This window comes from Hevea brasiliensis, chromosome 7, assembly GCF_030052815.1.
Source record: "Hevea brasiliensis isolate MT/VB/25A 57/8 chromosome 7, ASM3005281v1, whole genome shotgun sequence".
Lineage (NCBI taxonomy): Eukaryota > Viridiplantae > Streptophyta > Magnoliopsida > Malpighiales > Euphorbiaceae > Hevea > Hevea brasiliensis.
Window position 1 is genome coordinate 104,772,406 of NC_079499.1, and position 23,138 is coordinate 104,795,543.

Consider the following 23,138-nt stretch of genomic DNA (forward strand, 5'->3'; position numbering starts at 1 on the left):
TATGCTAACTATCTCAACTCTGCACAACATCGCAGAAAACGACAAAATAACAGCTATTTTCTTGAAATTCGTATCTGTAACGTTCAAATGAGTTCTGCAACGGTAAAAAACGTTCCAAAGCTATAAATACACCTTCCTTTGGCCATTTTGCACTTAATGAAAGTCCCTCTACTGTTCAAAATCATAAAAGCTTTCATTCAAAGTGCTCAAAGTGTTTTATTGCTCATCATTGGCTTATTTACTCAACTCTTCTTTATAGATTCTGTTGTATTGAGTGAGAGTAAGTTTTAAACACATTATTATCATTTATGAGAGGTCATTCAAGCACCTATTGAAACTTGGTTGTGATAAAGTGTTGGGATAACACTTGGTAGAAGTGTGAAGCTACTTGTAAAAGCTTTGGTGAGAAGAATTGTAAAGGACTTTTGTCTCTTGCCTTTAAAAGAGAAGAATAGTGAAGTGAAGACTCAAAGTGGGATCTTTGAGAGAGTGGATGTAGGCTAGTTGAAGCCGAACCACTATAAAAATTTCAGTGTTCATTTTCTCAACCCTTGCTCTTTACATTTATGCAATTTAACTTTATGATTGATATGCTTTTGCTGATATGACAGTTGATATTGTTTGCTGATAATCTTGCTGCAATCTGAGAAAATCAGTTCTTGCTAACCGCTTTATCGCTAAATCTGCTGATATCTGATTTAATCTGCTTGTTGTTTGATCTGCTGTCAGTTAGTATATTTGGTATACTGCTCTGGTTGCTGTGTTAAAAACTTATCCAGATTACTGATATATCTGCTGAATGCTGATATAATTTGTTAGATCAGTTTACTGATTACATATAGGCTAACCTTGAATTAAATTGTCAATAGAGTTGTATTGTTCATATTTTATGTTAGTCAATTGAGTTGAACCTAGCTGCAATTTTCAAAGGTTTTGAGCAAGAACCGAAAATTGTTTTTAAAGTCCAATTCACCCCCCTCTTGGACATATTTTGGGACATCAATTTGGTATCAGAGCTTGTTGATGTATCCCAACCGCAAGTGCACGGGTCGTTCAAGTAGTATAGAGAAAGATATCGTTCCCACGAGGAGTTGTGTTAATGATTGAATTTTTGATATAAAATAAAATATGTTAAAATTGTATTTTAATCAAATTAATAAAAGAAATTTAGGAATTTGAAGCATAAGGTATGAAAATGCAAAACTAAATTCAAACAATGACTAATTTAATAATTCGCAAAATAAAGAAATTGATAATAATGAAAATTAATAAAATGAGATTAAACTAAACACTCAAAAGTAAAATTCCAAGCAATAATTGATGAAAGACGATTCTGGAGTTAAGGGTTCATATTTAAGTCATTTTGGGATTTTTCCTAGCTAGCCCAATTCATAAAATTTATGGGTTTAAAGGAGATTAATTCTAAAATCCTTTGAAAACTCTTTCGAGTGAGACAAAGAGTGCCTTAATTAACTTAATCCTACTTTCGTGGAGTTAAAATTAACCAAGACCCATTAGGTTCTTTAATCAATCTATTAAAACCCTCTTAACCCTTAGTCTATTTCTAGATCTAAGTTAATTAAGTCCAATTTCTTGATTAACTATCACTTGGTTTTCTCCTTTCGGTGCTTCAACCAAGGATTAAGAACATAACTTAATGGGGCCCTTCATTAAGCATGTGAATAAGCACACAAGAAATGGATTAAACCTCATAAATTCATTAAATTGGGACTAACCCAGTTCAAATCCACAAAAATAACTAAATATTACATCCCTTACTCCAGACTCAAAGTAAAACTACTCACTATCCATAATATTTAAAAGATATTCTGATTTAATATGGAAATAAAACTTTAATCTAAGCTAAGAAACAAAAAGCTCAACACTAGAAATGTAGGAAAAATGTAAGAAAAGAAAGAAATCCTCAAATCTGGTTGAAAATGGTGTGGGAGGTGATTGTGTCTCTTCAGTTGCTGCTGCTCCTTCTTCTCCTCTTCCTTCTCTTTCTTTCCCCTCTTTCTAAAATGGGAAATGGGGCTATTTATAGCATTTTCTGACATGGAGCCCTAAAATGGTGTGTTTTAGGAGGGATTTTCTGAGGGAATCTTCTGCCAGCTCATTAATGAAATCTTTGTGGATCAGATAAGTGGATCGCATAAGTCATGCATCCCTTATGCGCTACTGGTTTCTGGCTCACTTATGCGAAACTGCATGACCAGGTGCATAGGTTATGCACAATTTCGTGAGACTGCATAAGGGGGCGTGAATCTGCATAAGCCATGCACTCTCCTTATGCACAATTCGGCAGGTATTGGAACAGTGATTTTTCTCCTTATGCAGATCTGCATGGCTTATGCGGCAAGTTATGCGCAATTTGGCCAATGCATATTTCAACTTTGAAACTTGTTTTTGACATCTTTGGCTGTAGAGATCACTCCTCAATGGCAAAATTTCTTTTTAGTCCTTCAAAAACACCATTTTTCCTACAAAACAAAGTAAAAATTACAAATTAATCCAAAATTGACAATTATGAAAAACTAACTAATTAACTAATGAAATTAGCTAAAAATGACTAATAATCAAATAAAATGGCTATGAAATTAAACCTAAATGATTATGCAAAATGTATGCATCAAATACCCCCAAACTCAAACTTTTGCTTGTCCTCAAGCAAACTTTAAAATGTGATGCAAAATTTTTAGGAGTGCCCTATCCAAAGAGCTATGAAAATTACCTATTAGAGTAACTTAACACACCTTTAGCCATACCAGCAATCCATATACCCATCCTTCAAAATGCAAAGAATTTAATTCTTATCCAAGCTTTCACCGCTTAGCCATCAAGTCAATTATCATTCAAAATCCCCAAACCAACCAATCAAAAGAGAAAGTCATGCTCAAAAGGAATTCTAGGATAATCAATAACCAAAGTGTCTCTATATAGAATGATGGAATTAACTGAATGAATGGATAATTTTCCAATCCCATAGGCAAATTCCCTACTCCTATCTCCACTAATGTAGCAAGTACTATCAAGAGATCAAAGGTCTTTTTAGGGATGTAATGGGGCCATGGGGTTCAAAATGAGGCTAAGAAGAAAGATGGGTAAAAAGGATTCAAAGCATGAGAATATTTTCAATCTTGACAACATAAGGTACATTTTTTATTTTATTATATTTTTTTCTTTTTTTTTATATTTATATGGGAGAGAGAAATATACAATGAGGATTGTCAAGTGCTAGCATAATTTACAAAACACATAAAAATGGAGGGACATTTTGATACTTTAAACTTGTATCTTGCATTTTCTTTCGATGATTGTCCCTAAAAATGCTACCCCCAAACTCATTCCTTTTAATACTTTGGGTGGATTTCTTTCAATTTGAATGACAATAATGAAAAACACATATTGTAGCACTTTTACAAGATGACAAGCATTTCTTCTCCCTTTTATTGTATATATTTTTTTCTCTTTTCTTTTCTTTTTCTCTCTTTTTTTTTTATGTACCTAATATTCAATTATCCTCATGAAAAGGGTTGGAGTGTTTGGTTCATTGGCTAGGTAGCAATAAGGATTTCAAGAAAAATTAGGAATAAAAAGGCTCAAAGGGGTTTGCAAAGGTAAATTTTAATTAGGAAAAGGGCCAAAGGTTTAAAATGAGAAGGTTTAAATCAAAGAATGCCTAATCATCTCTCTTTTCAAGTACAAGCTGGTATTTCGCCTCAAAAGGTTTAGAAAATTTTTTCTAGGATTGGTGAGACATCATTTGACTACCTTATATCCAATAACTCCCTCTAAACACTTCCATCTCCAAATGACTAGTTGGGTGGCTTTTTGGCTAAGAAGACATAGGCAAGGGATAGACACTTCAAAACCTTGCACCTCTTAGGAAACTTTCAATCCACAAACCCAACTAAAGGTAAGTTAAATCACTCTCATAGGCACATTTTCAATACTCAAGGGATTTGGCAAAAGATTTTAATGCATGATGCATGATTCCTAAAAATGAGCAATGCATTAACTAAATGGAGGAAATCTATTTGTGTGCAATGTGTACAATTTCTAAGTGATGTATAATGTGTGTGTAATTGTGTTATGTATATGTATGTATGTTATATGTAAAATATTTACAATATATGTAAATGGAATGGGATGAGATGCTTCTATACTCAAAATGTGAAAAATGTATGAAAAATGTAGCAAAAATCAAAATGTGCATGATGTATCCCAACCGCAAGTGCACGGGTCGTTCAAGTAGTATAGAGAAAGATATCGTTCCCACGAGGAGTTGTGTTAATGATTGAATTTTTGATATAAAATAAAATATGTTAAAATTGTATTTTAATCAAATTACTAAAAAGAAATTTAGGAATTTGAAGCATAAGGTATGAAAATGCAAAACTAAATTCAAACAATGACTAATTTAATAATTCGCAAAATAAAGAAATTGATAATAATGAAAATTAATAAAATGAGATTAAACTAAACACTCAAAAGTAAAATTCCAAGCAATAATTGATGAAAGACAATTCTGGAGTTAAGGGTTCATATTTAAGTCATTTTGGGATTTTTCCTAGCTAGCCCAATCCATAAAATTTATGGGTTTAAAGGAGATTAATTCTAAAATCCTTTGAAAACTCTTTCGAGTGAGACAAAGAGTGCCTTAATTAACTTAATCCTACTTTCGTGGAGTTAAAATTAACCAAGACCCATTAGGTTCTTTAATCAATTTATTAAAACCCTCTTAACCCTTAGTCTATTTCTAGATCTAAGTTAATTAAGTTCAATTTCTTGGTTAACTATCACTTGGTTTTCTCCTTTCGGTGCTTCAACTAAGGATTAAGAACATAACTTAATGGGGCCCTTCATTAAGCATGTGAATAAGCACACAAGAAATGGATTAAACCTCATAAATTCATTAAATTGGGACTAACCCAGTTCAAATCTACAAAAATAACTAAATATTACATCCCTTACTCCAGACTCAAAGTAAAACTACTCACTATCCATAATATTTAAAAGATATTCTGATTTAATATGGAAATAAAACTTTAATCTAAGCTAAGAAACAAAAAGCTCAACACTAGAAATGTAGGAAAAATGTAAGAAAAGAAAGAAATCCTCAAATCTGGTTGAAAATGGTGTGGGAGGTGATTGTGTCTCTTCAGTTGCTGCTGCTCCTTCTTCTCCTCTTCCTTCTCTTTCTTTCCCCTCTTTCTAAAATGGGAAATGGGGCTATTTATAGCATTTTCTAACATGGAGCCCTAAAATGGTGTGTTTTAGGAGGGATTTTTTGAGGGAATCTTCTGTCAGCTCATTAATGAAATCTTTGTGGGACTGCATAAGTGGACTGCATAAGTCATGCAGTCCCTTATGCAGTTTTCGGCTGGTTTCTGGCTCACTTATGCGAAACTGCATGACCAGGTGCATAGGTTATGCACAATTCCGTGAGACTGCATAAGGGGGCGTGAATCTGCATAAGCCATGCACTCTCCTTATGCACAATTCGGCAGGTATTGGAACAATGATTTTTCTCCTTATGCAGATCTGCATGGCTTATGCGGCAAGTTATGAGCAATTTGGCCAATGCATATTTCAACTTTGAAACTTGTTTTTGACATCTTTGGCTGTAGAGATCACTCCTCAATGGCAAAATTTCTTTTTAGTCCTTCCAAAACACCATTTTTCCTACAAAACAAAGTAAAAATTACAAATTAATCCAAAATTGACAATTATGAAAAACTAACTAATTAACTAATGAAATTAACTAAAAATGACTAATAATCAAATAAAATGGCTATGAAATTAAACCTAAATGATTATGCAAAATGTATGCATCAAATACCCCCAAACTCAAACTTTTGCTTGTCCTCAAGCAAACTTTAAAATGTGATGCAAAATTTTTAGGGGTGCCCTATCCAAAGAGCTATGAAAATTACCTATTAGAGTAACTTAACACACCTTTAGCCATACCAGTAATCCATATACCCATCCTTCAAAATGCAAAGAATTTAATGCTTTTCCAAGCTTTCACCGCTTAGCCATCAAGTCAATTATCATTCAAAATCCCCAAACCAACCAATCAAAAGAGAAAGTCATGCTCAAAAGGAATTCTAGGACAATCAATAACCAAAGTGTCTCTATATAGAATGATGAAATTAACTGAATGAATGGATAATTTTTCAATCCCATAGGCAAATTCCCTACTCCTATCTCCACTAATGTAGCAAGTACTATCAAGAGATCAAAGGTCTTTTTAGGGATGTAATGGGGATATGGGGTTCAAAATGAGGCTAAGAAGAAAGATGGGTAAAAAGGATTCAAAGCATGAGAATATTTTCAATCTTGACAACATAAGGTACATTTTTTATTTTATTATATTTTTTTCTTTTTTTTATATTTATATGGGAGAGAGAAATATACAATGAGGATTGTTAAGTGCTAGCATAATTTACAAAACACATAAAAATGGAGGGACATTTTGATACTTTAAACTTGTATCTTGCATTTTCTTTTGATGATTGTCCCTAAAAATGCTACCCCCAAACTCATTCCTTTTAATACTTTGGGTGGATTTCTTTCAATTTGAATGACAATAATGAAAAACACATATTGTAGCACTTTTACAAGATGACAAGCATTTCTTCTCCCTTTTATTGTATATATTTTTTTCTCTTTTCTTTTCTTTTTCTCTCTTTTTTTTTTTATGTACCTAATATTCAATTATCCTCATGAAAAGGGTTGGAGTGTTTGGTTCATTGGCTAGGTAGCAATAAGGATTTCAAGAAAAATTAGGAATAAAAAGGCTCAAAGGGGTTTGCAAAGGTAAATTTTAATTAGGAAAAGGGCCAAAGGTTTAAAATGAGAAGGTTTAAATCAAAGAATGCCTAATCATCTCTCTTTTCAAGTACAAGCTGGTATTTCACCTCGAAAGGTTTAGAAAATTTTTTCTAGGATTGGTGAGACATCATTTGACTACCTTATATCCAATAACTCCCTCTAAACACTTCCATCTCTAAATGACTAGTTGGGTGGCTTTTTGGCTAAGAAGACATAGGCAAGGGATAGACACTTCAAAACCTTGCACCTCTTAGGAAACTTTCAATCCACAAACCCAACTAAAGGTAAGTCAAATCACTCTCATAGGCACATTTTCAATACTCAAGGGATTTGGCAAAAGATTTTAATGCATGATGCATGATTCCTAAAAATGAGCAATGCATTAACTAAATGGAGGAAATCTATTTGTGTGCAATGTGTACAATTTCTAAGTGATGTATAATGTGTGTGTAATTGTGTTATGTATATGTATGTATGGATATATATGTAAAATATTTACAATATATGTAAATGGAATGGGATGAGATGCTTCTATACTCAAAATGTGAAAAATGTATGAAAAATGTTGCAAAAATCAAAATGTGCACCCCCAAACTCAAAATTAGACATTGTCCTCAATGTCTCAAGCAGTGCATTATCAAAACTCAAAGCAAATAATAATTACCAGAAATTGTGAAATTTAAGAGCAAAAAGAAGGAGTTACCTGGTATAGAGCAGATGGGAATTCAAGAGATAATGGGGATGCATAAGAAGCTGCACAGGTTATGCAGAATAAAGTGCTATCCAGAACAGGTGCATAAGGAGGGTGCATAAGCTATGCGGTTCTACATGAGTGCCATAAAGTGCTGCAAATTGACGTGGGGGGAAAAAGGAGTGAACAGGAATATCGGGAGGTGGAGGTGGGAAAATGGTGCCGAAAACAAATTTTGATTTGAACAGGGCATGTGTTAAGGCTGCATAAGTGAAAAGTGAGTGTGCATAACTTATGCACTCTCTTATGCATATTTCGGTGGGTGATAAAAAAGTGTGAAAAACTGACTATGCAAGAGTGCATAGCTTATGCGCTAACTTATGCAAGTTTCGGCTTGTTTTGGATTTCAGAGAAATCGGTCATGCGGAAGTGTATAAGTCATGCGCTCTCCTTATGCAGGTCTCGGCAGGTTTTGGCTTTTGGAGAGTGTGGTCATGCGGAAGTGCATAAGCTATGCACTGTCCTTATGCAGGTCTCGGCAGGTTTTGGCTTTTGGGGAGTGTGGTCATGCAGAAGTGCATAAGTCATGCACCCTGTTTATGCACCTCTCGGCAGGTTTTGGAATTCAGAGTTGGTGGTTATGCGGAAGTGCATAAGCTATGCGCTCTGCTTATGCACCTCTCGGCAGGTTTTGGAATTCAGAGTTTTTGGTCATGCGGAAGTGCATAAGCTATGCGCTCTCCTTATGCAGATTTCGGCAGAGAGAGAAAATGCAAGATTTGAAGTCATGCAGAAGTGCATAAGTTATGCACCCTGCTTATGCACCTCTCGGCAGATTTTTATTTTTGGAGAGTTCGGTCATGCGGTAGTGCATAAGTTATGCACTCCCCTTATGCAGATTTCGGTGGAGAGAGAAAATGCAGGATTTGAAGTCATGCAGAAGTGCATAAGTTATGCACCCTGCTTATGCAAGTTTCGGTAGGTATGAAATTTGACAAAAATGTGGCTATGTAGAGTTGCATAAGCTATGCACTCTCCTTATGCAGTTTGCAACGGGGGTGAAAATGGCAAGAATTGTGGTTATGCAAGATTGCATGAGCTATGCAGTTACTTATGCACAATTCAACAAGATGGAGAGAACAATTAAAAATGATTTGCAAGTGTGAAAAATACCCCAGAATGAAGAAATATAATTCTATGAAGCATAAACCATGAGAAATTTTCACCAAAAACACATCAATATATATAAAGTCCATCAAAATTTCATCACACAAGCTTGTAGAAATGGATCCTGCATAAAAGAGCTTTGTGAACCATGCCATTTTGACTCAAATCCTACAAATCAACATTTAACACATTAAAACTTAATAAAATCTGCATAAAGTTGCATTTTTCCACAAATGAGAAATGACTCCCCAAGTTATGCTAAGAAAATGCAGCATATCCACCTTGAATCTCACAATCCAATTAAGCTCAAAACTACAAAAATGACCACCTTACCACCACATAAACATGATAAGCACAAATACTTAAAAATTACACACTCAACCTCACCAAGAAAATAAGTTATCTGCTGCGCACTCTCTTTGCTGCAGAATGTCATTTTTTTTTCTCTCTGCATAAACCAGGTAGCAGACCTGCACAGGTTATGCAGCAAAAATCAATCAATTTTGGGAGAGTTTAAGGACAAAATTTTCAGGTTAAGAATCACTCCAGCAGTTCACCAGTCTTCCTCCATTGAAATACATCTACAAGGGACAAGATTCAACAATGTCAAAAATTGAATTTGGGGAGATTTAAGATAAAAACAAAAGCTATGTAAATAAAAGTAAATCAACAAAAGTAAAATAAAAGAACTTGGGGTGCCTCCCAAGAGCGCTAATTTATAGTCCTTAGCTGGACTCTTTTCATTTTTCATGGTGGCTGAAATTGGAATTTATTGCCTCTGTTCCCAATAGGTGCTTCAATGAATCTATACTTCATTTTCTTTCCATCACATGAGAAGATCCTTGTTGCTTTGTCTAAAAATCCGACCATTTCTTTCTTGACAACTTTTGGTGCATCTTTTTCTTTGAGAGATGGTTGCTTTACTTCACTTTTCTCCACTTGCTCAACTTGAAAGATTGGTGCCATAGGACAAGGTGGATTACTATTCAAATGTTGTGCAAATGCAGCCTCTTTTGGATTTTCATCATTGATACTCCCTTTATGGATAAGACTACTTTTAAGAGAAGCCTTCGGATAGCTCTTTCTAAAGTGCTCTTTTACTAACTCATCAACTATATCAATTCTCAAACAAGAGTCTACATCTTCATGTTGCTTCTTCTTATCATTGCCAATGTTGAAGACTAAATGATCCTCTCCGACTCTGAGAGTAAGCTTTTCACCTTTCACGTCAATCAAAGCACCAGCTGTAGCTAGGAAAGGCCTCCCCAAAATGATTGGGATATTAGAATCCTCTTCCATGTCCAAGATGACAAAGTCAACAGGTATGTAGAATTTCCCAACCTTCAGAGGCACATTCTCCAAAATCCCTTCAGGATACTTAATTGATCTGTCAGCTAACTGAAGAGAAATGTGGGTCGGCTTAAGATCTCCCATGTTGAGCTTCTCATAGATGGAGAGGGGCATAAGGCTTACACTAGCCCCTAAATCACATAAAGCTTTTATAGAACATGATTCCTCAATGTGGCATGGAATTGAAAAACTCCCTGGATCCTTGAGCTTTGGAGGAAGTTTCCTTTGGAGGATAGCACTGCATTCCTCGATTAAGGCTCTGATCTCATAATCTTCAAGTCTTCTTTTGTTTGAGAGAATTTCTTTCAAAAACTTAGCATAAGAAGGCATCTGGGAAAGAGCATCAATAAAAGGCACATCTATATATAGCTTCTTTAAAACCTCTAAGAACTTCCCAAATTGCTTATCAATCTTGGCTTTTTGAAATCTCTGTAGAAAGGGAAGCTGTGGCTTGTAAGGCTCTGGAGGTATATATTTCTCTTCTTTCTCTCCAACCTCCTCTTTACCTTTTCTTGCACTCCCTTTTTCACTCTTTTGTTTTTCATCTCTCTCAACATCTTTCTCATTTTCTCTCTTCTCAACTTTTTCACTCTTCTTAGTATGCACTGTTTTACCACTCCTCAGTGTGATGGCATGACATTGCTCCCTTGGATTTTCTGTTTGACTAGGAAGTTTCCCCATAAATTTGGTACTTGATGAGCGTGCTTGTTGTGCAATCTGATTTTCCAGCATCCTATTGTGTGTTTGCATTTGTTCCAGCCTTGCTTCCATCTCTCTCAACTCTTCATCACGCTTAGTTTGATTAGCAAGAATTTGTTGTAATAAAGCCTCTGTGGTGGAACTTTGTTCTTGCTGTCTTGGTAAAGGTGCAGGATTTGCATTCTTTTGCTGAAAACTAGGTGGTTGTTGCCTAGGTTGTTAGTATTGATACCCTTGTTGTTGTGGTGGAAAGTTCTGAGTTGAAGCTTGATTTTGCTGATTCTCCCATGAAAAATTGGGATGATTCCTCCAAGCATATGAAGGACAATCTACTCCACAGCTCATTGTTCCTTCTGCATAAGTAACTTGTTGAGAACTTCCAGAACATGATGATGAACTGACTAGCATACTTAAATCCTCCATTTTCTTAGCAAGGACATTAGTAAGTGCATCAAATTTGGCATTGATCATGTTGAATGGATCAAGCTCATACATTCCAGCAACTTGCCTTTTTTGAGTTGGAGTTGACCCTCTTGGACTACTCCATAAATGACTGTTCTTTGCTATTTTCTCTAATAACTCATAAGCTTCATCTTCATGCTTAATGATGAATTCCCCTCCAGTTTGAGCATCAATGATTCCTCTGATAGCAGGAGTGACATTTGTGTAAAAATTCTGGTTTATCATCCATTTAGGAATGGCATGATGTGGACATTGTCTCTCCAATTCCTTCCATCTCATCCATGACTCATAAAGAGTCTCATATTCTCTTGGTCTAAAAGCAATCATTTGATTCCTCAACTCTTGAGTTTTTCCAGGTGGAAAGTATTGGGCAAGAAATGCATCAGTGAGCTGCTCCCAATTTGTAATTGAGTTGTGAGGTAAAGAATCAAGCCAATCCAATGCTCTATCTTTCAAAGAGAATGGAAACAATTTTAGCCTTGCTGCATCATCAGATACTCCTGGTTGCTTTTGCATGTCACAGATCATAACAAACTTCTTAAGATGAGTATGAGGATTTTCTGAAGGATGACCTCCGAATTGAGAATTCTGAATCATTTGTAGTACTCCAAAATCCATCTTATAACTATTTGCATCAATTCTTGGTCTTGCTATACTCTCTCTTAAATCATCAAAATGAGGAAATGCGTGATCCATCATACTTCCCTTAGGCACATTAGCATTTACAACTTCTTCACCATGAGCTGCATTTTCATTGTTTCGATCATTTTCAGCATTATCACCACCGATTCCAACTCTTTCTTCAGCCATTTCTTGTTCAATTTCAGCTGCTCTCAAAGCTTCTTTTCTTTTTCTGGTTTCTTTCTTGTTGGCTTTACAAAATTTCTCAATTTCAGGATTAAACAATAAGGATGTGTCACTTGTGCTTCTAGCTCTTCTCATAAAAGATTAAGAGTACCTGAAAAAGAACAAACAAACACAAAATGAAAAGATAACAAAGATAAAACTATAAACAACTAAAATAATCAAGAATTCAATCTTAAACAAACAACTCCCCGGCAACGGCGCCAAAAACTTGATGTATCCCAACCGCAAGTGCACGGGTCGTTCAAGTAGTATAGAGAAAGATATCATTCCCACGAGGAGTTGTGTTAATGATTGAATTTTTGATATAAAATAAAATATGTTAAAATTGTATTTTAATCAAATTAATAAAAGAAATTTAGGAATTTGAAGCATAAGGTATGAAAATGCAAAACTAAATTAAAACAATGATTAATTTAATAATTCGCAAAATAAAGAAATTGATAATAATGAAAATTAATAAAATGAGATTAAACTAAACACTCAAAAGTAAAATTCCAAGCAATAATTGATGAAAGATGATTCTGGAGTTAAGGGTTCATATTTAAGTCATTTTGGGATTTTTCCTAGCTAGCCCAATCCATAAAATTTATGGGTTTAAAGGAGATTAATTCTAAAATCCTTTGAAAACTCTTTCGAGTGAGACAAAGAGTGCCTTAATTAACTTAATCCTACTTTCGTGGAGTTAAAATTAACCAAGACCCATTAGGTTCTTTAATTAATCTATTAAAACCCTCTTAACCCTTAGTCTATTTCTAGATCTAAGTTAATTAAGTTCAATTTCTTGATTAACTATCACTTGTTTTCTCCTTTCGGTGCTTCAACCAAGGATTAAGAACATAACTTAATGGGGCCCTTCATTAAGCATGTGAATAAGCACACAAGAAATGGATTAAACCTCATAAATTCATTAAATTGGGACTAACCCAGTTCAAATCCACAAAAATAACTAAATATTACATCCCTTACTCCAGAATCAAAGTAAAACTACTCACTATCCATAATATTTAAAAGATATTCTGACTTAATATGGAAATAAAACTTTAATCTAAGCTAAGAAACAAAAAGTTCAACACTAGAAATGTAGGAAAAATATAAGAAAAGAAAGAAATCCTCAAATCTGGTTGAAAATGGTGTGGGAGGTGATTGCGTCTCTTCAGTTGCTGCTGCTCCTTCTTCTCCTCTTCCTTCTCTTTCTTCCCCCTCTTTCTAAAATGGGAAATGGGGCTATTTATAGCATTTTCTGACATGGAGCCCTAAAATGGTGTGTTTTAGGAGGGATTTTCTGAGGGAATCTTCTGCCAGCTCATTAATGAAATCTTTGTGGGACTGCATAAGTGGACTGCATAAGTCATGCAGTCCCTTATGCGCTGATCGTTTCTGGCTCACTTATGCGAAACTGCATGACCAGGTGCATAGGTTATGCACAATTCCGTGAGACTGCATAAGGGGGCGTGAATCTGCATAAGCCATGTACTCTCCTTATGCACAATTCGGCAGGTATTGGAACAATGATTTTTCTCCTTATGCAGATCTGCATGGCTTATGCTGTAAGTTATGCGCAATTTGGCCAATGCATATTTCAACTTTGAAACTTGTTTTTGACATCTTTGGCTGTAGAGATCACTCCTCAATGGCAAAATTTCTTTTTAGTCCTTCCAAAACACTATTTTTCCTACAAAATAAAGTAAAAATTATAAATTAATCCAAAATTGGCAATTATGAAAACTAACTAATTAACTAATGAAATTAGCTTAAAATGACTAATAATCAAATAAAATGGCTATGAAATTAAACCTAAATGATTATGCAAAATGTATGCATCACTTGTCTCTCTTGCTTGAGGATTAAACCCCTTAGAGTGATCCATACACATGGCTAGTTCATCTAGAAATTCTGCTGGTATACCTGCCCCCTTAGCTATTCCATCACTAGACCACCACTTTTTAATGGCACAAATTACTCCTCTTGGAAAACTAGAATGAGAAACTTTATACAATCTGTTGACATTGATGCTTAGAGAATAATTAAAGATGGTCCTTATATTCCGTATAAAACCAGTGAAGGAACAGTACAAATTCCTAAAGCTGAAGTTGAATTTGATGATAGTGATTGGAAGAAAATTTCTACAAATGCCAAGGCTATTAACATTCTTCATTGTGCTCTTGATATTAATGAGTATAATCGTATTTCAGGATGTCAAACTGCAAAAGAAATATGGGAAAAACTAGAAGTCACATATGAAGGAACTGATGTGGTAAAATAGTCAAAGGCAAACCTCCTCATCCGTGATTATGAGTTGTTTGAGATGAAACCTGGTGAAACTATTGCTGAAATGAGTACCAGATTTACAGATCTTGTCAATCTACTTAAAGCTCTTGGAAAGAGATTTGAGGAACAAGAGCTTGTAAAGAAAATTCTGAGGTCTCTTCCAAAGACGTGGGAAGCAAAGACTACTGTTATTCAAGACACTAAGGATTTCAGAAAATACATCTATGATGAGCTAATTGGTTCTCTCATTGCACATGAGATGATTTATAAGAAAGATGAGAATGAAGGTGATCAAAAGAAAAAGAAAGGTATAGCTTTCATATCCGAAAAGGTAGATGAGAAAAAGAAAAGTGTTGTTCTTAAAGCTAGTTCAAGTGATGATTCAAGTGCTTCAAGTGATGATGATGAAGATATGGCTATGATAGTCAAAAGATTCAAAAGAGCATTTAGAAAAGGTGGAAGCAAATACAAGAAATTCACAAAGAAATATGCTTCAAAGACTCCAAATCATTCAAGTGAAATAGTTTGTTATGAGTGTAACAAACCAGGCCACATTAAGCCAAAGTGTCCTACATTGAAGAAGAAAAACAAGTTTAGAAAGGACCAAAACAAAAAGGCAATGGCGGCAACATGGAGTGATAGTGACTCTTCATCAAATGATGAAACAAGTGACAAAGAGACTGCAAACACTTGTATGATGGCAATTGAAGAAAAATGTGAAAGCTCACACATCGAAGATAGTGAAAATGAGGTAAATTTTGAACTTTCTAATGTTGATGAATTAGAACTTGCATTTGTGAAGACATATGATAAATATAGAACTTTTAAAAAGAAATGCAAAATTTTGGTTCATGAAAATTGTGCTTTAAGATCAGAAAATATTTCTTTGAGTATGGTTTCAAAGGAAAATGAATTTTACAAATCTCAAATGAAATTATTTAAGGAAGTTAATGATGAGCTTCAAAGATCAAAAGAAGTGTGTGAACAACTTCTTGAGAAAAACAGAATTCTTGAAGCAAAAGTTGAATCTTTGACAAGAGATTTAACTAAATTTACAAAAGGAAAAGAAACACTTGATATACTTCTTGGGAATCAAAGATCCACAAATGAAAAATCTGGAATTGGTTATGATGGATTTATGAAGTATGGAAAATACAAACAATTTTTTTGTTAAAGCTACATCCTTTTCTCAACCAAGTATTACATGCTTTTATTGTAATCATAAAGGTCATATGATTAATGCTTGTCTTATTAGGAAAGGAACCTTTAAGGCAAAGAAAGTATGGGTGCCTAAAGGAACCCTACCTAATGTTACTAACACTCAAGGACCCAAAGTTGCTTGGGTACCTAAGAACAGTTAACTAATTTCAGGTCTGCCTAAGGAGTATGCTGGAAACAGAACATTGGTACATTAATAGTGGCTGCTCTAGGCACATGACAGGAAATAAAGGCAAGTTTTCCTCTCTTACTTTGAAAGAAAAAGGTTATGTCAAATTTGGTGATAAAAGTAAAGCTAAAATTATTGGATGTGGAACTATTGGTAAAAATCCTTGCATTGAGAATGTTGCATTAGTACAAGGATTAAAGTATAATCTTTTAAGTGTTAGTCAACTATGTGATAATGGTTTTAAAGTCATTTTTACTTCTACACATTGTGAGATTCATGGAAATAATGTTATGTTTGCTGGTGCTAGAATAGATAATATTTACCTACTTGATTTAACAAGTCTTGAAGAAAATTGTGAAACATGCTTTATGACTTCAGATGATAGTGCATGGTTATGGCATAGAAAATTAGGTCATGCTAGCATGAGTACACTTGCTAAACTCTCTAGAAAAAACCTTGTTAGAGGACTTCCAAAGTTAAGATTTGAAAAAGAATTTCAATGCAAAGCTTGTGCACTTGGTAAGCATACAAAATCATCTTTTAAATCCAAAAATGTTGTAACTACGTCTCGACCATTGGAATTATTACATCTTGATCTTTTTGGCCCAATCACACCTAGAAGTTTAGGAGGCAAGGCATATACATTTGTAATTGTTAATGATTTTACAAGATTCACATGGACTTTCTTTCTTGCTCATAAAGATGAAACATTTGATATATTTGAAGCTTTTTGCAAAAGAACTCAAAATGAAAAAGGATATTGCATTACATCTTTGAGGAGTGATCATGGAAAAGAATTTGAAAATAGTTTGTTTGAAAATTTCTGCTCTCAAAATGGTATTTATCATACATTTTCAGCTCCTAGAACTCCACAACAAGATGGAGTCGTTGAAAGGAAAAACAGATCTTTGCAAGAAATGGCAAGAACAATGCTGAATGAAAATAGTTTACCAAAATATTTCTGGGCAGAAGCTGTAAATACAGCATGCTACATTTTAAACAGAGTTTCCATTAGAGCTATTTTAAATAAAACTCCTTATGAACTATGGAAAGGAAGAAAACCCAATATTGCATATTTTCATGTCTTTGGTTGCAAATGTTACATTTTGAATAACAAAGACAGCAATCTCAAGAAGTTTGATGCTAAATCTTGTGAAGGAATATTTCTAAGCTATTCAACAAATAGCAAAGCATATAGGATTTTCAATAGAAAAACATTGACCATGGAAGAATCAATGCATATACTTTTTGATGATGCTAACACTTCCTTGCAAAGGAAAGATTATTGTGATGATGAAATTGAGCAGATTCTAAATTCAAAGAATTCGAATAATGATGAGCTTGAATCAAAAGAACTAGTGGAGGATGATCAAAATGACAAAGATGAAGAACTCCCTTGCTCCACAAATGTTGAAATTCAAGAAGACTCCCAACCAAATGTGGAGGAACTACAAATTGAGGAACCTCAACATCAAGATATTCCACAAGAATGGAGGTACCATAGAAATCATTCCAAAGATGAAATTCTTGATAGTCCATCACAAAGAATGATGACAAGAGCTCAACTTAGAAGATATTTTGGTAATGTTGCTTTTGTTTCTCAATTTGAACCCAAAACATATGATGATGCTCAAAATGATGAAAATTGGCTTTTTGCTAAGCAAGAGGAATTAAATCAATTTGAAAGAAATAAAGTGTGGACACTTGTTCCTAAACCTAAAAAGCATTCTGTTATTGGAACTAAATGGGTATTTAGGAATAAGATGGATGAAAAAGGACATGTAATTAGAAATAAAGCTAGACTAGTAGCTCAAGGATACAACCAAGAGGAAGGTATTGATTTTGATGAAACCTTTGCTCCGGTTGCTAGAATTGAAGCTATTAGAATATTGTGTGCATTTGCATATTTTAAGAATTTTATGCTTTATCAAATGGATGTTAAAAGTGCATTTCTAAATGGATATATTGATGAAGAAGTTTATGTAGCTCAACCTCCTGGTTTTGAAGACCCTCACTTTCCAAATCATGTTTATAAGCTTACTAAAGCTCTCTATGGTTTAAAGCAAGCTCCTAGAGCATGGTATGAGAGACTTAGTAAATTTTTGCTTCAAAATGATTTTAAAAGAGGAAAAGTGGATACTACTCTTTTCATTAAGAAACTAGGAAAAGACATGCTTATTGTGCATATCTATGTAGATGATATTATTTTTGGTGCTACTAACCATTCTCTTTGTAGAAAATTTTCAAATATGATGAAAAGTAAATTTGAAATGAGTATGATGGGTGAACTTACTTTCTTCCTTGGATTGCAAATTAAGCAAGTGAAAGATGGAATTTTTATAAATCAGTCCAAGTACATAAAGGATATGCTAAAGAAGTTCAGAATGGAAGATATGAAAAGTATTAGAACTCCCATGAGCTCAACAATTAAATTGGAGAAAGATGAAAAAGGTAAAGAGGTAGATAACAAACTCTATAGAGGTATGATTGGTTCTTTACTCTACTTGACAGCATCTAGACCAGATATTCATTTTAGTGTATGTTTATGTGCAAGATTTCAATCATGTCCAAAAGAATCTCATCTTATAGCTGTTAAAAGAATTTTTAAATACCTCATTGGCACTCACAACATTGGCTTGTGGTATCCAAAATGTGAATCATTTGATCTTATTGGTTACAGTGATTCGGATTTTACTGGTAGTAGACTAGACAGAAAAAGCACTTCTGGAACTTGTCAATTTCTAAGTCATGCATTAGTTTCATGGCACAGTAAAAAGCAAACTTCTGTTGCACTTTCTACTGCAGAAGCTGAATATATTGCAGCTGGAAGTTGTGTTGCACAGATTTTGTGGATGAAACAACAGCTTGAAGACTTTGAAATTAAATTTGATCACATTCCCATAAGATGTGACAATACTAGTGCTATAAACCTATCAAAAAATCCTGTTCAACACTCTAGAAGCAAGCATATTGAAATTAGACATCATTTTATTAGGGATCATGTTCAAAATGGTGATATTCAAATTGAATTTGTCCCTTCTGAAAAACTGCTTGCTGATATTTTTACAAAGCCACTTAATGAGGAAATTTTCTGCAAAATAAGAAGAGAACTTGGTATGATTGATGCTCTTGATTAAGTTTTGATGCATTCTCATGATTCTATATGAAAATGAAGTGATATATGTTGATTTGCAGTGTTGACAATGCATTCTGATATTTCTGGTGCAATTTGAAAAATTCTGGTTCTTATCATATATGAACAGTATTCTGCAGAATTTGATCACAGTGGCATACTGATTTGTTTGCTAAATGCTTTACCACTACTCCTACTTTTTCGTTGGCAAACTGGAAGTCAGGTTTGATTTCTCTAAAACTCTAAAATTATTTTTTCGAGCGCCTATTCTGCATGATTAAAGCCCATATTACTTAAATACCCCTCTATTTAGAGCATTGCATCTTTATGTATTTAAGGGCAAAATGGACTTTTTAACACATTAATTTGCGCGGGACTCAAATTTTTTTTCTGAACCGTCAATCTTCTCACTGTTTCTCCTCTGCTACACGCTACCCATTCTCTGCAAATTCCTACAGTTGTGTCTTTTCAATTTTAAAATTCAAAACTCCTTCTCCTTCCGTCGCCTCGTCTGCCAAAACCCTAACAAACGCGTCTCCACCTGCAAACCCACTCCATTCGTAACCTTCCGAGCCATCGTCTCCCTTCATCGTTCTCAAAGATTTCCGAAACCCATTGGCTGTGAATCGATTAAATCGATTATTTCAACATAGAAAATCCCCAAGTTTTTTTTATTGTTGTCATTTCTCTAAATCTGCCGAAAGAAATTATTTCCTGTTGGATATTTTTTTCTTGAATCGATTCGCACTCTCTGTCTCTGCATATCTCAGGTATAAAATCTAAAACTTTAATGGAATCATGTTTTACATTTTGTTTGTGCTTGTTTTATTTATCTTGCTTTCGCAATATGCTGAGTGATTTATTTTTTTCTGCTTTCACTTATTTGCTCTGTTTTCGCACTCAGCTGTTTATTTTTTGGGCATTAACATTTCGTAAAATTGTTGTATATAACAAAATCATGAATCGGTTGCCGTTGATTCTTAAGAACCCGATTATCTCTTGCTGTCTGTTCTATTTTTGTGTGACATTGCACTCAGTTGTGCTAAAAGTATGCTGATATGCTTCGACTGATTATATATATGAATATATATATATATTGACTGCTCACATCGCTGAATTTATAATCTCAGTCTTCACTATCATTTCGGCCTATCTTGCTTCTGAAATTGGTTATGGCGCGGGAAAAAGGGAAAGGCAAAGCAAAAATCCCCACATATTCATCATCAGACTCCACTGACGCAAGTGTCCCTGCGTCTCCTCCTCCACAAAAAGATGCTCCTCTGGTAATTGGAAAGTCAAAAGAAACACCCAAGAAAAGAACCAGTGAGCCAGTTCAAGAAAAAGGAACCAAAAAGAAAAAGACTTCAAAAGCTCCAATTGTGCATATGGAGAGGGCCATTCATGAGCCAAGGTATATCCACTGGTCTGCTTTTATTGAAGTTTCTGTTCCTTTACAATCCTTGTTTGAGTATCAAAAATGGGATAAATTGTGTTCTGACACTGAAGGAGTATATGTGGACTTAGTTCAAGAATTCTATAAGAATTTAAGGGTTGATGATTCTGACAAAGATGAGTCTTTTAAGGTGAAAATGAAAGGGAAAGTCTATGAAGTAACTGTTGCTAGATTAGCCAAAGCCCTAGGAATCCCAAACAGTGGGAATAAAATTTGTTCTCACAAAGATGTTTTTGCTGTTAGTGGATTTAACAAAAGAGATTTTGAGGCTGAAGTGTTTAAAGGGGAAGTAAAGGATAAGACTAGCATTACCCATGCTCATCAACACATTAAAATTCTTCATAGTTTTATCATTTATGTGTTGAACCCTAGAACTGGCAGTCCAAACTATTTGAGTACCCTTGATCTCTGCATAATTTGGCATATTGTGAACCAAATTGAATTTAATCTTTCCTATCTTATGCTGAAGCAAATCATGAAATGGAAACCACCTTACAAGCTACCTTATGCCCATCTTCTTAATAGTCTGTTTAGAGACTTTGGGATACCCTTGGAAACCGAGAAACTTAGGACAAATATGATCCCAATTACAAGTTTGCAAAAAGATGATGATGGTAGAAAGCTTAGATTTGAACAAGGTGCTAGTTCCAAGGATAGTGCAAGCGGTACTTTTAATGTTGAAGGAATTTTGGAGGAAGTAAACAACTTGAGGGAATTTGTTGAAATGGAACTTGGAGAGCTACAGAAATTTAGAGGTTTTCAAACTGTTCTTATGAATGCTCTTGATTCTAAAGTTGATGGTACTTTGATGTTGATGTACAAAATTGTGGAAGAATTGTTTAAAATCAAAGTTCATTTGGGTATTTCAACCACTGAGGCTGGAGAAACCAGTAAAGCTGCTACTGGTTCTGTTCCTCAAACAGAGAAAGAAAAAGAAAAAGAGGAAGAGAAAGAAGAAGAAGAAGAAGAAACAGAAAAGGAAGAAGAAGAAACAGAAGAAGAGGAAGAGAAAGAAACTGAAGAAGAAGAAGAAAAAGAGGAAGAAAAGGAAGAAGAGGAAGAAGATGAAGCTGAAACAGATGAAGATGATTCTGATAATGGGAATAGTAATGGAGGCAGCAAAGAAGGTAGTGGGAAGGATATGAGTGACTCTGAATCTGAAGCAGAACCAGAGACCCCTGCTCCTGCTGCTCCTGCAAAAGGAAAAACTGCTCAAAAGGAACAAAGAAGCAACCAAAAAGAGGAAACTGGTAAACCATCTGGCAAAAAGGCTAAAACTGGCAAAAAGTCTACAGCAGAAGTCCGTACTATCACAGAATCGAAGTTAGTCTTTGGGCCTATTATTCCTTTGACACCAGGAACTAAAATGGCTGCTGAAATTCTTCAAACCTTGAGTGATAAACCTGTCAAGCCCAAAAAGCTGAAAATGGCTGCTCCAAAACCAATCAGAAGAAGCTCTAGGCTGAAAGGATAAACTGAATTTTGATTGAATTTTGTCTAACAGTCTGTCTGTTAGTTTGCTACTTAGTTTGCTACTTTTAGTTTTTCTGAACTTTAAATTAGTCTGCTATATCAGCTACTGTTTTGACTGTTTACTCACTGCATTTAGACTGATTTTTGACATGCATGATTTCTCCCATATTCTTTTGATGCTGACAAAAAGGGGGAGAAAAGTAATGAATGGTAATCTTGATACTTGATATAGTTTGTGATTACTTGTGCATGATATAGTTTGTGCATATTGTTGATATAACTTGTGAATGATATACAGTTTGTCATTAGTGTGCATATTGTGCATATTTAGTTAATATCTTTAGTCACACTTGACTCCTTAAGAAAATGCTTATGAATATTTCATTGAAATTATTAAGGGGGAGTTATTTGTGATTAATTGTTGATATAAGCACATACATAGGGGGAGTTATTCACACATATACATTCATACACATACTCACACTTATTTACATTTGCATGGTGATTCAATTGAGTTTTGTCATCATCAAAAAGGGGGAGATTGTTGACCCCACAAGCTCAAAGGAGCATAGATTTTGATGATACCAAAACTCAACTAGAATCAAACTAACATTGTTTTAAGTGTTGTGTATCTCAAAGAAAAAGGACACAAGGATTTTATAATGTATTCGTGCTTTTGAAGAAAGGATGACATTCTAAGGATAACACAGGACGAATCAAAGGAGATAAAAGAAGAAAATGTTACCTTCCAAGGCTGCATTGAAAATCAGAATTGAAGGTACATATAGTATAGAAGTTAAGTTTTATTTTTAGGATTACTTGTGAAAAGAATTGAGGAGTAAAAGTCAATGATGCTTATTTTCAATCCCTCAAAAGATTTTCTTTTAAATATCATTATTGGCCTAAAAAAAGTGTTTGACTATGATTTGGTGTAAAGTTTTATAGTTTTGAAAGTAATGCAGAAAAGTTTTCCTGGTATGCTAACTGGTTTGCTACTTATTTTAGTATGCTAACTGGTTTGCTATTTTCTCAAGTATGCTAACTGTCTCAACTCTGCACAACATCGCAGAAAACGACAAAATAATGGCTATTTTCTTGAAATTCGTATCTGTAACATTCAAATGAGTTCTGCAACGGTAAAAAACGTTCCAAAGCTATAAATACACCTTCCTTTGGCCATTTTGCACTTAATGAAAGTCCCTCTACTGTTCAAAATCATAAAAGCTTTCATTCAAAGTGCTCAAAGTGTTTTATTGCTCATCATTGACTTATTTACTCAACTCTTCTTTATAGATTTTGTTGTATTGAGTGAGAGTGAGTTTTAAACACATTATTATCATTTATGAGA

The 23,138-nt window shown here is 34.4% G+C and overlaps 1 non-coding gene and 1 pseudogene across 1 annotated transcript; one reads left to right on the forward strand and one right to left on the reverse strand.

Annotated features, from left to right (window-relative positions):
• The window catches only part of LOC131181431 (callose synthase 5-like), a 52,333-nt pseudogene that overhangs the window by 11,889 nt on the left and 17,306 nt on the right, over positions 1–23,138 (reverse strand).
• On the forward strand, positions 11,445–11,552 carry LOC131181884 (small nucleolar RNA R71). Its single transcript, XR_009150359.1, has one exon. It is a non-coding gene; the product is annotated as a small nucleolar RNA R71 (small nucleolar RNA).